Source organism: Bactrocera neohumeralis, chromosome 3, assembly GCF_024586455.1.
Source record: "Bactrocera neohumeralis isolate Rockhampton chromosome 3, APGP_CSIRO_Bneo_wtdbg2-racon-allhic-juicebox.fasta_v2, whole genome shotgun sequence".
Lineage (NCBI taxonomy): Eukaryota > Metazoa > Arthropoda > Insecta > Diptera > Tephritidae > Bactrocera > Bactrocera neohumeralis.
This window is the reverse complement of record NC_065920.1, coordinates 18,202,557-18,212,094: the sequence shown is the minus strand read 5'-3', so window position 1 is coordinate 18,212,094 and position 9,538 is coordinate 18,202,557. Positions and strand designations below refer to the sequence as shown.

Sequence of the window (9,538 nt, the reverse complement as noted above, 5' to 3'; positions counted from 1 at the left end):
TGTCCTAGGCCTACCGGGCTGCCTGAATATCACTTGTGATCTTCGAGGTATATACTTGTAGTTCGACTTATTCGACTACCCAATGTGTATAAATCTAACATGAAACAACGTTTATGGAATGAAGTTGAGTCCGATAGCGTTAGTCCCGCTCTTCAATCACCACACCTTGTAATCAAGCTTTCTTATATTTATTGGGCTAATAAGTTAATTGCCTGGGACAACAAAAATTGCATTTAACAATCCAAAAATAGAAGCTATTGATAACCTTATCGTTTACTGGGATTATCTTTAATCGTTTTTTATGATATATAAGATAAGATACTTTGCAATAAATTGCTATTATAACACTTAAGCTCAAAATGATTTATTATAATTCAATAACTTCTTCTTGTGTAACCCTTCAATGGCACAAACGATATTAAAGAAATGTACTATACTTTGTACAGTATACAGTTATACAGCTTACTTTACGAAATCGGGAAAAAATATTTTTATACTCTTGCAACACTTGGTCCTTCTAACGGAATGGAGGTCTTCCTCTTCCTCTGCTTCCATCGGTGGGTACTGCGTCGAATACTTTCAGAGCTGGAGTGTTTTCGTCCATTCGGACGACATGACCTAGTCAGTGTAGCCATTGTCTTTTAATTCGCTGAACTATGTCAATGGCGTCGTATATCTCATACAGCTTATCGTTCTATTGACGGCAGTATTCGCCGTTGCCAATACGCAAAGGACCATAAATCTTCCGCAGAACATTCCTCACGTCGACTCATCAGATGTTGTCATCGTCCATGCCTCTGAACCATATAGCAGAACGGGAATAATGATTGACTTATAGAGTTTGGTTTTTGTTCGTCGAGAGCGGACTTTACTTCTCAATTGTCCAGTGAGTCCGAAGTAGCAGCTGTTGGTTATTCTGCGTTGATGGCAGGAGATATTCGGTCTTGCTCTCTTTCACTAAATGACCCATTTGCTTCACTGCCTTATCCATTCTGGAGGCAGCAGAAATAACGGCGCGGTTATTGAGACCAATAATATTAATATCATCGGCGTACGCCAACAGCTGTGCACTCTTACAGAAGATGGTATCTTCTCTATTAGGTTTTGCAGCTCAAATTATTTTCTCCAAGAGTTGATTGTAGATGTTGCACGAAAGGGAGTCGCCTTCTTTGAAACCACGTTTGGTATAAAACGAAATGGAGAGGTCCTTACCGATCCTGTCGGAGCTTTTCGTCTTGCTCAACGTCAGTTTACACAGCCGTATTAGTTTTGCGGATACTAAATTCAGATATCGCGACATAAAGGCAGCTCCTTTTCGTGCTGTCAAAGGCAGCTTTGAAATCGACGAAGAGGTGAAAAGGTGGTGTGTGCCGATCTTCTTTTCGTTGGTCTTTTCCAAGATTTAGCGCATTGTGAATATCTGGTCAACTTTTGATTTTCCAGGCTTAAAGCCACACTGATAAAATTCAAGGTGGGCTTTAATCTCTTACAGAATACGCTCGATAGAATCTTATATGCGATGTTGAGGAGGCTTATCCCACTGTAGTTGGCGCAGATTGTGTGTATGTACCTGAATGTATATAAGGATCTAGCTTTTATCTTTGCAAGTTGCAAGAATATGAAATGTTCGGTTATACCCGTACTTAGCTCCTCCTAACTTGTTTGTGTTCGGGTTATTGATCTACCTTGAGTTTCAAGGCTATTTTTGATGATCTATTGTTGTTGGCTTTAATATGGACAAATTGTCCGTCATTTGGAAGTAAGGACATTCAACAGTGAAAGTTTAATACCTGACTGTTCATCTGACAATTTCTCACACTCAAATTGCCCTTATCCAATCTTGAGAAAACTAAACGGATAAGAAGGTAGTTTTTTATTAAAAGATATTTTGTACGAAATCTTGTCTATTTATTTGAATTTATACAACAACACTTAGCGTTGAGTATTGTAATTGCGTAAACTCATTTGTATATGTAATCCAACAACAATTTTTTTAAAGAAGTGTAAAAATTCATGACTATGATTTTACGATGTGTTATGACAAGTTATGAGTCACCTAAATGTCCATTTCAAAAATTATTCCTTTAGAGATCACTACGCATTATATAAGTATTGAACGAACACAATGCATTATCCATTCCAGATAATTGTTCTGATAGTGCAATTGCGTAAACTCATTTGTATATGTAATCCAACAACAATTCTTTCAAAAATTGTAAAAACCATTTATGAAACTATGATTTTACGAAGTGTGTTACGAAAATGTTTTATAAATATTTTCATTCATTTGTTGTGTATATATGGTAGATATAAAGATCAAATTGTTTGTCTATTCTACCTCCTTTTTCTAGTCCAGCTTCTACTCCAGGATAACAAAACACTTCTCTTTATATATTTCTTTATTCTTAATTCTTCTTTGATTGGTTGGTTGAAAAGTGGAGGCGGCCTCACTTAGCCCATAATATAACCATTTTGCTCCCGAGTGGTAACCAAATCAGGCTTTTTCCAGCAAACAAGTGGATCTGGTAAGAAAGCTGTTTTTTAAATTAAATAGGAGTCGTGGAATATATCCCTTCTCGTCCAGCTGAAGGCTGGACATGGTAAAGAACAAATGTCTTACCATCCTCCTCACTTGCTCTGCATTCTGCCGAATCCATTTATTGAGGGTAGGATCTTAAGGGTAGGAGCTCTGTTACGACCCCAACAATATTATAATACATACTAAGTTCTCTCTTCCAAGAAGTAGAAACTTTTGATCTGTACACCATCAACAATATTCAAAAGTAACTTTGTGATATGCCCCGGGTTGCTAGTGTTCCAAGACCTGAGGTGTTTCTCTATAGTCCATTGCTTTACATAGCCCATGAAGTAGTTGAATGGTCTGCGGTAGCTTAGGGGAATTAGGATTCTAGCTGCCCTCGAGTGTGCCAGTTGAAGGAGAGACATTCGCATAGATAATAATCCAGCGTCTCATCATCCTCCAGCACATGCTCTGCATTCCATCAAATTCACTTTTCACATTTTCTGAAGTGGGATCTTAAGGGTAGGTCCCCTTTGATAACCCCTACAATAATACAATGTTCTCTTTTGCCTCGCAATGGGAATTTTTCGGTCTGTCCACCATCACCTATACCCCAAAGAGGAAACTGAGGTGTTCCTCTTGAGTCCATTGCTTCAAATAATCCTTGAAGGAGCAGAATATTCCTTAAAAAGAAAATTTGAATCAAACGGTATAATCTTGGGTAGATATCATAAAAATCATAGGTTATTTTCTGTCATTCACATACCAAATTTTAGTAATATCGACTACATAATATAATTTGGATTACTTACTTCGAGTTGGCCCTCGATCCACATGCCAAAATATCTCAAACTAATTTCTAAGAATGCTGTTCAGTTAATTTTCTTTTAATGGTCCTTGAATAAAAAAAATAAAGTTTCTTTCGGTTACTTAGACCCAACCCGACTTAAACTAACCGCCTTCGATTGGTTATTTTCATGTTCATTATGTTTGAGCTCTGCTCTATGGTCACAATGTAAGTTAAAGCAACAACAAAATTAACTTATCTATCTAAAAACAAAAACGAATAAATGGATAGCTCATTCAAGTCAGGCGCGGATCCACAGAATCCAAAAGTTAAAAGTTATACATTATTTCCATCATAAATGACACTCCGCGAAGAAAAAGACTTTGAGTTGCAAGTACAAAATTATATATGGGCCCCCCCCCAAAATTCTACTCTCGATCCCTGGTAAAAGTAGTTTAACGGTTTTCAAACTATATCTATTTTATTTGTCAATTATTTGTTCGTTTCGCCATTTTCGATGCTTTGGCAGAACTTACTGTTTACGTACATATGTATCTGTTGCATGAGGAAACCATAGGAAATAATCCATTGAGAATATGTAAAGATGCAACTTTTTAATTTGTTAACAAATTTCAAAAATAATTATTATCAAAATGGTAAACACGTAAAGACCATTTCTGTGTAAAGTTCATTAATTATTTTAAATTATACAAGGGCATTCACGTGGAAATTAGAAAGAGATTATTCTTTTATAAGTGAATACCCGACAACACGAAAATAGATCTGCTATATTGGACACTTTCGGAATAAACACGGCGTATGCCATTACTGATATACATACATATACATATGTTACTATATATACACATACATACATAGCACATATGAACACTTGATGAAATTTGTCGCTATCGAAGGAAATTCAATGCATTGTTTCTAATCAGCAAAGCTGAGCTCTCAAACGCTTATCAGTGAACGACACCGAATGCACTTGATTTTTTGTCGAACATACTTGTGCAAGTGTACATAATATATATGAGAATATATAATATTATATATGTACATATATACTATGTATATTTGTAAGAATTTGCTGCGATATCGTAATGGCTGCTTGTGAATGTCACAGAATTGGAACAACGATGATTGCAATGACGCGACGATAAAACAAAGAAAGAAACAATTGGTGCAACGACAGTTGTGATAAGCAAATATGAGGGTCTTAAGGAGCGAGTTTCTTCAACAAGTTACAACAGAATTAATTTTTTCCAAAGAACATTCTTAAAACAATGTGAGCCTTAATGGATATTCTCACATCGAGAGTTTGTTCATTTAGGAGTAGTTATTTGGGACCTTTTAATGCAAATCAAACTATCACAAAACGAATTAGTAAGAAGCAAACTTAAGGAAGCTGATTGGACATTAACTCAGATGAATTCATCAGCTTTTAATTGCGGAAAGCGTGCCATTTTTTGACACTTTGAGCTTATAAATAAAATTTTTATTACAATGAAGACACTGGCTGGGAATATCAAGAGGAGTTTTCTAAAATTTTCTAACAATCCGACCATAAAACAATTGTCGAAACGGCCTACAGATAGGTATAGGACACCTTTTAATTGGGATCAATTAACTACTCAGTCTCCGAACGGTTCCAGCCACCGCTTTGCCTGGCTCCGTAAACATATTCTTTTGAAAAGCTTAATTTAATTAAGTCGAAACGACTTTCCCTTTACGTAGCGTTAATTTTTCTTGATGACAAAATAATGAAAACTTGCCTCTATAAAACGTTTAGGCTCGTCGCTCTCTGAATGAGATGTGTGATTAATGTTTCCAGAAACTACATAGAGAGAAGATGATACTGAGAGTTGAAGCATCGAAAGCAAACTTTGATTTTCAACCCAAATTTTATTAAAATTATTTGAAATCAAAATCATTCTTGATGATTTCCAACAGAAACACAAAAATAACCGAAGAGAAGGTGTCTTAGCTTTTTTCCGAAACTAAATTTGTGTATGCTATCCAAAGAAGGGTTTTTTTCCGGAACTAGTTTTTCATTTCATATCTAAAGAGGGGCCAATTTCCAAAACTTTTTTTAATGGTGACAGTTCCAGCCTAATGTACGTAATTTAAATATAAATTTTATGGGAATTTCATAACTGTATGTATATGCCGGCGCTTAGTAACCATGCATTCATATAAAAGCAAAAATAGTGGAAGAATTTTTCTGACACTTGCTTATCTATGCCCACACTGCAATAACTTTATTATAGTTAATTAATTTATTACGTGCTTTTTCTAAGCTAATTACCAAAAAAAATTATAAAACCTTTCCCGCTGACGTTGCGATTTGCCTTTACGGCAGTAATTGTTAGGCAAGTGTTTACTAGAATTAGGAAAACGATTAAGCATTGTATAATAAATATCGAGTTTTCATATTAATTCGTTTCTGAAAAACAATTTTTAAAAACTTCGATTGTAACATGAATAATAATGGTTGAACCTTAACACCTTTGTTTCACACTTTTCTTCATATTTTCATCAGTCGCGTTGTCATATCAGAAACATCAACCACCATGATATTATCTAAATAATCGTCAATAATTAGCAAGTTACCATGATTTAAATTTCACGACTAATCCAGTTTTCTATACACATTTTTTAAACCTCGGTCTTCAAAGCATTCAGCTAATTTTGATTTTTCGGTTTGCGCCGATTTTGGACCACTCCTCGCTAGATTATGTGTCAGTTTCAACGTCATATTCACAATCTCACGTCTCACCACCAGTAATGAGGCGTCCTCAGCCGCATTCTCAAACTTTTTTGTGACCTTTATTCGACGTCAATCCGTAAGATGCGTTGCGATTCTCTGCTATCTCTCTGTTGCCAGTACAACGATTTCCAAGAACTGTTTCTCCAACTTTTCCGATATGTTTTTCGTTAACAGAAGTAGATGGACGATCCGCATGACGCAAGTTTTCGATGACTGCAGGAGCTTCACTGAATGATTAGTGTCACTCAAATACATGTATTCGTGATAAAGTTGTCTCTCCAAAACACTTCTGCAATATTTTTAACGATTTCTCAGCCGTGTTTCCATTGGAAGGAAACAAATTTCAAACAAACCCGTTGTTGAAGTTTTTTCCTTAGTAAATCTCCAGACAAACCTCACGCATAGTAAACAAACAGCTGCACCCAAATGGACATACAGAGATCAATCTACACTCGAACAAAAAAGTTTGTACCATACTAGAAAAACTGTTTTAACGATTCGATTTGCGCTCTCAGTCTAAATGGACCAGTCCGAGTCAAATTTGATTAGATGTTATGTCAAAATATTATTAGTCTATTGGTAAAATTAGTTTATGTTTAGTTTATTCAAGGCAAAACCTTTAGCCTTTTTCTTAAAATGTCGAATTTGTTGCTAATAAACAGCAGGAAGCTACTGCAAAACAAGGATACCAGTGGTGCTTAGTAGAGCTGAAATTCTCTTTTCAAATACCTAACTTTCCGAGTTGATATGTTATGACCGACACAATCATATAATGAAAACATAACGCAATGGCAACGGAAATACACGGTACTCTGAAGCCTAAATCCGAACTTGGGTTCCAAACAAACTACTGTAACGGTTTTATATTCTTCTTCAACATAAAACCATCCTAGTTAGATAACATTTTATGCTGTAAAAAACAAAGAAAATACGGTTCATAATTTCCACAATGTCAAAATTGTCAGCTAAAAGATTTTTGTCGCGTGTTGATAAAGAAAATAAAGCAACCAAAGGTTTGACCACGCCCTATATTACATAATCTGTTATAAAATTAGTAATAAACTAATTTGCGATATTTACAATTACTCATACTCACTTCTATCTTTATAAATACACCGTTAGGACCACACTAACCGCAACTTATCAAGCTAATCAACGAACAGCGAACTAGACCTTAAACTTTTGAGATATCGCTTTGAAATTTTGCATATGGCTTTTTCTTTCCAAGAAGCTGCTTAGTTGTCGGGATCGCCGATATACAATAACCATATCATATAGCTGCCATTCCAACTGTTCTAATTTCTTCACGAAATATGACAGAAATTATCGTCATGCAGGGCTTCGGTACAGCCAGTGCTAACATTTTTTCTTTCTTTTCACGTTTTTTGCTAATATTTTGCATTTCATAAATGATTTGTGTTGTTGTAAGCTACTCAAAATATTTAGTCATTGTTCGCAAACTTATTTGCATACATACTATAAGTAAGTTTAAGTACAGTTTTAGGTGCATTTGTATGACGCCTCAAGTTTATATTCTTTGTTGCTGTTGCTTTTATAATCGATTTCCCCAACTTGTGTCTTTGTTGTTTTGTAATGTTATTATTTATTATGCATGCATTCTTATTATTACTATTATTTGTTCATATTACATGCACTGTTTGTTATATTGCTTTATGATCAAGTATTGTATTTTTTTTTCTTTGTTGTTATTTCACTTTTATATTGAAACACCAAACTACTTATTTTCAATATACATAAGTACATATGTATGTATTGTATGTACGTTTATAGCGGGGTTTTCAATAAGAGCGCTACAAAAAATATCAATGAAATTCTTTATTCCTGTGAAAGTATATTCGGTGGTATTATGTATGGAACTCGATTTCCTTTGCATGGGCACGCTTGCAGAAGTCCTGACGCTGAACAAAATTTTTGACGGTTTTCAAGCATAAATCGGCCAATACTGCTGCAAATTCACGTTCGTACGATGTTCGTCAATAGTCGCCGATTTGTTGGCATAGACCATAGACTTGACGTAGCCTCACAGGAAATAGTTTAACGGCGTCAAATCGCACGACCGAGGCGGCCAATTGACTGGGCCATTTCGTGAGATAACACGTTCACCAAACTTGGTTTTCAATAAATCGATTGTAACGCTCGCTGTGTGGCTTGTAGCGCCGTTCTGTTGGAACCACATATTGGCCAAGTCCATATCATTCAATTCGGCCCGAAAATATTCGGTTATTATTGAACGGTAGCGATTCCCATTCACAGTAACGTGCTGGTCTTGTTCATCACGAAAGAAGTATGGCCCAATTGCGCCGCGGGCCCATAATCCGCACCAAACCGTAATTTTTTCGGGATGCAATACTGACTCATGGAGTACGTGTGGATTGCTGTCTGACCAATAACGCATATTTTGCTTATTGAGTAAAACATTCAGCCAGAAATGAGCCTCATCGCTGAAGATGATTTTTCGATGAAAATCCGGTTCATTTCCAAGTTGTTGCTCAGCCCAATGCACGAACAAACGACGATTCTGGTGGTCAAGCGGTTTCATTTCTTACGTCAATTTATTCTAGTAAGGATGCAGACCAAGATCTTTTCTTAAAATTCGCCACAATGACGTCACAGAGATGCCCAACGCTTGAAAACGACGTGTGAGAAACTGATTTGGGTCTTTCTCAATTAATGCGCTAGCGGCAGCAATATTCTTGAGACTACGGGCACTTCTTTGTCTCACTGGCAAGGGAACATTTTGTACCGTGCCTGTGGATTCAAATTTTTCGACTAGACGCTTAATTGTTGATCTTACAGAACGATTATGACGACCATAAATTGAACATAGCGCTCTTAAAGTTGAGGCCACTGCTGGATATCGTATATCTTTCCACGATGAAATGGCAAACTTTACTATAGAGAAATATCAAAAGAGAGGAAAAATAAATGGCGTCGTTTGCTTTCTCTATCGGTCTACTTTTCTAGCGTCCCTATTGAAAAACCCTTTATTTTATTACCTTCCCTTCCCCACAATGCTTATATCTTTATGGAACTTTATGTAAATATACATACGTATTAACATTTGTAGGTATGAGCTTATTGTGGGATATTTTTTTCATTTTTGTTTTCAATTTGAAAGCGTTGTAATCCTAACACTCATCGGCCAAAGTCCAGAAAATATAAAAATACCCACATTTATACAATACATATTTACCCTTACAGACATACAATGTACTTCCATATAGTACATTGAAACTACTTGACGAAATACTTAAGAATGTTATATTTATTTGCTTTTGCGTTTATCAACCTCACTTTATATCTCTATACTTGCATACACGTAAACATAAATATATGTATGTGTTTTGTTGCTATTTCGTTTACCATGTATTTTCGTTTATCAATACATTTTATTAATGATCGTTTAAACACTTATCGATAAGAAACGATCAAATAT

General features: G+C 35.7%; 1 long non-coding RNA gene across 1 annotated transcript in view; it reads left to right on the top strand.

Annotated features, from left to right (window-relative positions):
* The window catches only part of LOC126753576 (uncharacterized), a 95,060-nt gene that overhangs the window by 60,317 nt on the left and 25,205 nt on the right, over positions 1–9,538 (top strand). The gene's annotated exons all lie outside the window — the stretch shown is intronic.